We start from the raw sequence: 9,261 nt of genomic DNA, 5'->3' as shown, positions 1-9,261 counted from the left end.
CAGAACTTTACAGTACTGTACAGTGTGTCCTTTTATAATAATATTTGTATATAATGACTGAGTCACAAGTTCTAGGAATGTCTGTAAGTATCATAGCAAAAAATTTGAATTTCTTGTTCTTCTTTCTTTTGCTTCATTTTTATTACACGATAGCTCAAAAACCTAAACAAATGTGTCAACCAATTTCACTGAGGTGACAGTTTCAAACGGAGTATCCACTCTTATAAGTATTATTAATAACTAGTAGTAATTTCAAAAAATCACAATTATAGTATAAACGACGTTATCATTACCCCTTGAAGTTAGCTTTCTGACAGAAATTTGATGTTCCTTCAAAAACTTAAGTACAGGGTAAAACAGAAATTACCACCCACTAATAGATAAACAATAAATATTAGAGTTGGAACCTCATTGTATTTAGAACTTGGTTATAAATACAACCTTCCTATGTGTATTGAAACACTGCATTAAAAAACAAGCAAACAAGTAAAGAAAAAAACTTTTCAAAATAAGGAAGTAAATGAAGGGATGGCTCATATGAATCCTTCAAAAACAACGTAAACAAGATAGTAGGGATGGCATTTGCATCATCTCTACATAATAGCACAAGCAAGAATTAACATATAGCAATATATAGATAACTATTCAATCACAACTAAGTTTAAGTTATCCTATTTTTGTGTATTATTAACATTGTACTACACTGTGTGCTTGTGCTATTATGTAGGGATGATGCAAATCCCATTCGTACTATCTTGTTTACATTGTTTTTACAGGATTTTTATTAACATTGTACTACACTGTGTGCTTGTGCTATTATGTAGGGATGATGCAAATCCCATTCTTACTATCTTGTTTACATTGTTTTTACAGGATTTTTATTAACATTGTACTTGACTGTGTGCTTGTGCTATTATGTAGGGATGATGCAAATCCCATTCTTACTATCTTGTTTACATTGTTTTTACAGGATTTTTATTAACATTGTACTACACTGTGTGCTTGTGCTATTATGTAGGGATGATGCAAATCCCATTCTTACTATCTTGTTTACATTGTTTTTACAGGATTTTTAATATCCGCCCGTACATTTACTTCCTATTTTGAAAATGTTTTTTTTTACTTCTAATCTTTAAAGTACCATATTCTCTGAAATGTAATTTAACAGTGCCCTAAATGTGGAATGATGCAAAATACACTAATCTCTGGGATTTTCTAACTTCTCTTATTACAGCTGTTCAAATATGTTATTTTTTCACTCAAAATGTAGCTCACGTTTTGTAGTATCTGTGGTGATAAAGTTGTCCAGGTTCGTGTGGTTCTTTTCTTCAAATCTTCTATGTTATTTGGACATGTGACAAGTACAATATTTGTCTTCCCACCCCCATGATAATGAGTGCATAGAATCTCATCAAGACAAGATTATTTCAACACGCTTGTAAGGTCAATTGTTTCCCAACCATTGCAAGGTTAATTATATCCTAATCAAGTATCGCAACAAGAGATAATGAAACAAAAACATAAGTTATAAAATAATACGAACAGAATTTTGAAATATCATAGGCTTGTACGACGTTTGCACCATGCTGTAAAGTATTAGGAAATTGTTAAACAATTTCTTCACTCAAATCCTTAATACTAAACTTTTAAAATAGACATATCCTTAATAGTCATGAACTAATTATCTAGTTCATTAAAGATGAACCCAAATTGGGGAAATAACGAACTTTTATATCAAAGTACATACATGAAAATACACAACTTTATTTTTGATATTTTTGCATCATGTACTTATAAATATGTATGTCAACACCTGCTGTCATTTGATGTTAAATAACAGGTCCTCCAGAGCTGTAGTGGATCAGAATTCCTCTTGTGATGTTTGCCTTCTGGAGATTTTTCCAAATCTGGACCAATTCTTCTTTCATACAGGTCTTCTCTTGATTGCCTCTCTTGTCCCCATTTCTTCTGGCATTAATCTTCTAATAGTAGAGATGTCCAGACTTTCTTTCCTTTCGGCAGCCTGGCCTTAGAAGTGATGACGCTAGCAGGTGACAGGGGGCAGTCCACTTCTCTTGCGAATTTAGTTTTCAGTGATATTGGTAACTTTGTGGTGTGTTTTCTTCCTGTTCTTTCTACTAGACTGGAAGTGTTTTTCAGACTGTAAAGTTAAAAACTGCCTTCTAGGTTTTCTTAAATAGTGGTTCTTCCAAAGGTATACCTAGACCTTGCAGCATTGACTAAACTACTAAGCCATATCTCAAATAAGACAATGTTATTTTTTCACTCTTAGCTGTAAGGGCTCAAAATAGAACAAGAGTGTTACCATGCAAAGGTGGCCAACTTTACCAGGCTGGGATCAACAAAGTAGACAGAGATACATAGAGCATATTATTCCTATTAGAACAATGCTATATTTCTAAGAGCATTGGACCAGTGCTTCAACCAGTGGTTACTCTAATGCCAGCAACATTGATAGATATTGATACTATTTGCAACTTATTCATATGCATGGGCACAGGACATCTCATTTGGAGTTTTAGTAAGTTAAATAGAAGAGATTAAGCAGTAGAAAAAATTGGATCAGCACATCATCTTAACCTGTTAGAGGAGCTCACGTCTCAGCACAGCATAAAAGTAACTTGTCCTTGGTGTTAAAATCTTTATATTCTAAGAAGCATAATGTACTTCATGACTGGCAGATCCATTCACCAATATCAAATAGTACTTTTCTTATTCACAGATTCCTAGCAACCAGATTGGACATCATCCTAAATTTCCTGGAGGGCAGCTAAAATAAAAGCTACTCAGTTCATACTCGTGGACTAATTCTCATAAGCTAGTTGCCACAACGCTGCACCATTTTTATTGAGGTAATTCTAATTTACTATACACTCACGATAAATATAACACCTATGCTGATCTCAGGAAGAATTGGCAACATTGTAATTTGCTGACCTCTGAGGCCAGAACAATGACCATGTACGTATTGTAGAATGACAAGAAAGGTAAATGGAGTATTGTTTGGTGCTTTATCTAGACAAGTTCTTCATACAGTTTTCAAAAATAAGAATGAAATGTAAAGGTTTTAGATGTTCATTCACCTGACCTATATAACTATTTTAGCATATAACTTTACAGCAAACCTATTCCTAAAATGTTAACGTTCAAGCAAAGATTGGAAATGAAAGGTTTTGCTTTTAGAGAAAGCACTAATAAAAAGTAATATAGTTTATCCTCTCTGCTCACACGATTATCCACTGACAAGAACGAATTCAGTATTTAGTGGCTAGAGTGGTCTCCTTGAAATGAAGCAGAGCCCTTGTATATACTAGGAGCTCCACCTTGCACCTATGCTCATGCACTACCAGGTGACAAGTAATGTCAAGCTGACCACCACAATTATGAGAAGACTGATTACTGTGCCTGCCTATGTTGTTGGCGAACCCAAGCTGGGAGATGCTAGTTTATCCTTGCAGAAGTTGTAGCTTTCATCACCTGTTTATGTCCTTCTTTCTCCTGAATACTCTTACTTTATGAGAAATGTTAATGCTGTTTACCTTTCAGTGTTAAGCAAGTTCACAGTCTAAGCAGAGAATCAAGTGTTTCTTGGTTGAAGCACTGGTCCAATGCTCTTAAAACAATAGCATTTTCTAATAGGAATAATGTGCTTTATGTATCTCTGTCTACTAAGTTGATCCCAGCCTGGTAAAGTTGGCCACTTTTGCATGGTAACACTTTTGTTCTATTTTGAACCCTCACTGCTATGAATGTTATGGTCAAAGTTGTTTGCAGCAAGCCAGTACAGTAATAGTTCTGGTGACCATCTTGAACCTTTTGACATTACAATATTCATGACACCGTGTAATGCCTTATGCTCTCACCTGGATAATTCTTTTTAAAGTAGTTCACAAGAATGTCCTTGAAGTCCACTGCAGCCATACTAGGGTATGCCTTCTTATGTAAGTGACTTAACTTATCTGTATTAATAGCCAAATATTTTGTTGGGTCTGAACTGGTGAGCCTTGAACTTAGACTCATGAGTGGCTTAATTTACTATTGGATCATAATGTTTCTTAGTTTTGCCATGATGGAATCAATGAAACAAACCTGGATTTCATTATTAGCAGGAAACATTGTTGCCTATTCAGCGAATCAAGCGTCTTGTGCAACCACTAGTTGAAGTTTTCTTATGGACTAAATTAGGTCCTACACTGTACATATAAAGAACAGTGGGATTATCTGCTTCAACTTGCCACCCCACTTGTAAGGTAGTGAGCAGCTTTTTAGGTTTGGCTCACTGGTAAGAGCAAATTAATGAAACCAACAGTAACAAACACATTCTTTACTGTTAGCTGCAGCACTGGTATTTGACTGGATGTGGAGTTCAATCTCGGTTCCATGTATTAGTATATCAATGAAGACACTATCTCACTGGCTGTCTCTGTCATTACTGGTTCGCTTCTTTACTTGGATGAAACTGCACGTAAACCAGTGGTCGACCACGTCCTGGTTAGGGTATCAACCTGTCTGTTTGACAGTGTTGTTTTGTTCTGGCTAGTGGTAAGTACACCTTCGTCAAATATGTTCTCTCTTTATCTTCCAAGAAATCGAATCCTATTCACAGCACAAAGTGCTAAACTCTGCTTTGTGAGGTTCTGTATGATGGGAATACGTTGATTGTCCTGTTAAGTCGACCTACAGTATAGTAGGTTTCGGGTTTTTAAACTAAAGGCCGACCCCCCCAAAAAGTAATTGACATTTGGGATGACAGAGATGTCCGTATCAAGTTCATTCTGACTGCGATCCAAACTATTAGAAACAAAATTACCTTTTTGGATTGGCCTGTGGTTCCAAGGGACATTTAGCTTCAAAATCTAAGAGCAGACTAAATTGATATAACCTCCTTTTTATCCTTTGTTCAGGCAGCTAAACATTAGATGTATTACATAATTTTTCACTCCTGCTATAATTTTCTGGAATTTTCTTTTCTTCCCTTTAAAGACTACACTTTTTATAATTAGTCCAAAATATCAGAAATAATCAGATTGACCTTAGTACAAACAGCTCTATTACTCAAATTGTCAATTGGGCAGGTAGTCTTACACTCATGTGTGGATTCTCAAAGTATGACTGACTAATATAATGGCATAGATGTTGTAGATTAGCAAGAAATCTAAAGGCTACGCATCTAAGGCCATTTTTACATGTAATTTGTAATGTATTTTCTATTACCAATGAATGTATAGAATACTTTGAAGTTTTTGTATCTAATATCAACTAAGATCTGTAGGTGATATAGTCTATGATACAAACATGGCCTGATATCACGCAGCCAAAAACCAAATGTCCATTATATTCTGTTAGTAAGGAAGGGTTTAATAATTATATTCTTTTATTTTCACCAAAAGTGAAATTGAAAATATAATCTGTGACGTAGACGCCTAATTCATTCTCTGATTCGCCATATTATTTTTGTGAACTGCATTTTCGCCTATTCAAGGCTAATCAGCACAGCTTGGGTCAGTTAATCAAAGCAATACATTTAGACCTCGTATAAAAATAAAATAACATTCTTACTATATAGCGAGTAAAAAAAGGACTCAAAACCCCCATAAACTTGTTTTCCAGTTGGCTGGTTAAGCAGAACAAGGTTGTTGTTGTTCCAGAGGCTAGGAAAAATAACCATCCTTGTGTGAAACAAGAAGAGAAGATCTAGGACAAATGTTTTGATGCACAATATTTTGTTCAGAATCTTGCTAATTTTTTTCTTTTCATAAAGTCCAGACTTAATATGTGTACTAGTAAATTTCAGTTTATTTTACAGAATTAGATGTAAAAAAAGAAATCTGAGTTCCTCTTACCTACACCTATCAATATTCTATAGAAATGTACGTGAATTAAGATTAGTTAAAAAGTAATGTGTATTTTTAATAATTTCATAAATAATCGAATTTAGTAACCAGCTGGATGTTGCATTTTTTAACAGCACTGACACGGTTAATTTGACGTTTATATTGACACTGCGACCATTTAAATGTGAAATTTTAATAAACACTTAGTTGTTCAAACTTTGTAGTTGGTTAGGATAAGTTGCAAGTAACGTTCAGAAACGAGAACCTACGTTACTTTAAGTATGTGGCCGAACCAAAGAGACTTAACGTAATAATTAGTAAAAGAACCAGGCTTGATGCCTTTAAAAACCAAAATAATAATAGGAAAAAAGTTATTCAGAAGTTGAGTAAAGTCTAAGTAAATCGTTACGATATTAAAAAAATAGGATGCTAAAGCTTGAATCAAACTCAAGCCTAATAATCGGATGATTTTGAATGAAAGATCATCCTACATTTCGATTCATTTTGTGCGTTCTTGATATCCAATACGTGATAGAGGGAGCTATTTTCATTGAATAACTAATTCTATGCGTTTCAAAAATAAAATACCTTGAGTTTGATACAAGAACAAAATGAAACTTCTATAAATGAGAATATTCTTGGATTACGATTTTCTATAAAGTATAGTTTTTAGAAGAGTCAGAACTTTAAATACATAATTACCACTAAACTACTAGACCAAACAACTCTAAGGAGAAAGTCTACAAATATTTTAAAACTATAAAAGAAAGAAAGGTGCGTGAAAGAAAAAATCTAATTCTAAAGTATTTTGAATAATATGAAAGGAAAGTTGATGTTATAGATTTGAAACTTTAATTGGCAATGAAACTACGACAAAACCTTACTGTATTCAGAATACAACTCGTAAGTTTTAAAAAGCTAGGCTAGGAGCATTCCAACAAGTATCATTCACGTATTGGTTTCCCTAACTCTCATTTAACTAATTTCTATAATAAATGAATGTTTTGTTTGAATGTAGGATAAAAGCTGATAGAATAATGTACTATACTGTCGAAATATATCTTGATATTGTACTACAATTACTATTTGTAGGCTTGGTGATTTGAAAAGTGGTTATTATTATTTTTTACATAGTCGTAGCTTTCAGTTTCTCTGAACACACAAGTACTTAATTATTTGTTCTTGAAGTAGATTTAAACGTAGAAATGTATTAGTAACATCTTAAGAAAGCGAGTTTAGCCAAGTAGTAGCGTCTCGGATCGAAGGGTCCAAGGTGCGAGATGTGATGCTACTTTTTCAAATGTCTGTGGATCCAAAAAGGAAGATAAAATAACAAAGAACCTTAAAGTTTATTTCTCGCGTGTTTGAACGAGAATAACAAGATACTGGAGATTAGAATCCGAGACATTTGGAACAGAAAGTGAGAGTGCTATTTACCGGACTAACCTGCGTATTCTTAGATACAAGACAGCAACTAAAAACAATATTTTAATATTCATTACTTATCTGAAACAGGTAAACTCTGGAAATTTTTTGAAAAGAAATACTCTTTTTCATGGTGGTACAAAAGTCAAAACTCGCAGGCTTAACTAAAAATTATATAGTGTATCCTGTGATAGAGAAAGAGTCGATTACATCAGCTGATGTACGTTATTTTCAGTAGTGGTAAACAGGTTCTGCAAATTTCGGGCTCGATTTCTTAGTCTTTAATTTTTATTGTCTTCAATTAGAAGTCTTGCTATATCCTTATAGTATTTCTTCCACTATTTGTGATGGTGTTTTTGCCATCGGTAGAAGACAACAACTCGTTCTTAAGTTTTTAATAATTAAGTTTAAACTATTCAAATCGAAAACTCTTGATATTGAATTTTAAACATTTTAAAAACACATTACAATGATATAATGGGTTGTTGTTTTTGAAACATTGCTGCTCGGGTGTAAACACTTCGTTTAATATGTAGTCCCAGCTTACAATCGGTGAGATCGCATGAGGATAGTGTCATCCTTGTGAACTTCTCTGAGAAAACAAGAGGAAATCCTCAATAACCGCGGCACTTGAAATTATTTTAGGTTAATTTACTCTAATCCTGCCTATGAGACCTATTTTTCCTTTTTATTAGCTATATTTTTGTGCGCCACCAACACAAAGCGTGGGGCGCGCGTATACCTGGTTCAATTTTTTTACTCATCGGGATCCCTACCAGCCTACCCTCAAATTGAAATTCTTTTAGGCAGGATTAGAGTAAATTAACTTACGAGACCTTGGGCGTGATCAAATACATCAATCGAAAGGGTTTGAACTCCCGAGTCCAAAACTGTAATTAAATCTCGAATCGGTCAGGAAATGAAGGAGCTACGAGCTAAAAGTTTGTACTTGAAAAAAAAAAAATCTCAGAGTCGTTCTATGAGCCGTTGTGCCGCGGCTAAAAATTAGACTTTTACTCAAACAATTTTTCCGTATCAAACTATTGAATAAAATAACTTTTCACGTTATGGGATCAAAAAGAGTATGTTTAAAGTACCTTTAAGAAACTTGAATCGTCTATAGAAAAATAAGTTGAAGAAAATAATATACTTTATATTCCTCTTCATCCCTCGTTACATCCTGTCATTATGCTGTAGATCCATAAAACGTCATTCATGTTTTTCGGAATTTCATCAGAAAGATTAATTCGCCACGAAATAACACGTTTATAAATACTTAAACTGCCAAATGCACAAAAATACTCTTGCGGATACTGTTAGTGCAAAAATGCCAAGTTTTTTTGTTTTGTTTTTCCACCCTCTATTTCGTCGTGTAATGATAAACATAATGGCTGTTTGTAAACAAAAATGCTCGAACAATGTTCAGAAGTTTAGTCAATGATTGTTTGTTTGTTTAAGAGCAAAACCATAATGGGTTATCTTCTGTGTCCACCTTGGGGAATCGAAGAATCCCGGATTGTAACGTCATAAGTTTGTAAACTTACCGCTGACCACCAGGGGACATCAATGATTGTTACTATCCTACTTAAAATTCGTTGAGTATAAGTGGAACATTTCAGATTTACGCAACAATCTTAGGGGGTAGTACCTTTTGGGCGAAATATAACCGCTTTAGGTTTACTCATTAAAATCCTGTAGGTGTAACTTTTTCACGGAAACTTTTGTGGATAAGTTCCCTTGACGAGTTTTTAATGTGCTAACAACTTTTTATCTTTTTTTTTCAAAAGATACATTAGTGGTTAAAATGTAAACCACTTCCATTAGGTCTCTCAATCTTCTGCATAAGGGTAATCTATCAAACACAGAAAAGCTTAGTGAATATATAAGAAAACAAGAGGGAACCCTCAATAGCCGCGGCACATTAAATTATTTTAGGCGGGATTAGAGTAAATTGATCTATGAGACCTTTTATTCCTTTTTA

The 9,261-nt window shown here is 34.0% G+C and overlaps 1 protein-coding gene across 8 annotated transcripts in view; it reads left to right on the top strand.

Annotated features, from left to right (window-relative positions):
- The window catches only part of LOC106474425 (ELAV-like protein 4), a 52,565-nt gene that overhangs the window by 9,745 nt on the left and 33,559 nt on the right, over positions 1-9,261 (top strand). The window contains exon 2 of one of the 8 annotated variants that reach the window (XM_022379655.1): positions 2,744-2,873. The exons of the other annotated variants lie outside the window; for them this stretch is intronic. The gene's annotated coding sequence lies outside the window, so the exon portion shown is untranslated. The remainder of the gene's footprint in view (positions 1-2,743; positions 2,874-9,261) is intronic. 8 annotated transcript variants of the gene reach the window in all.

Source organism: Limulus polyphemus, unplaced genomic scaffold (assembly GCF_000517525.1).
Source record: "Limulus polyphemus unplaced genomic scaffold, Limulus_polyphemus-2.1.2 Scaffold138, whole genome shotgun sequence".
Lineage (NCBI taxonomy): Eukaryota > Metazoa > Arthropoda > Merostomata > Xiphosura > Limulidae > Limulus > Limulus polyphemus.
The sequence above is the reverse complement of the archived record's forward strand: the minus strand, read 5'-3'. Positions and strand labels throughout refer to the sequence as shown.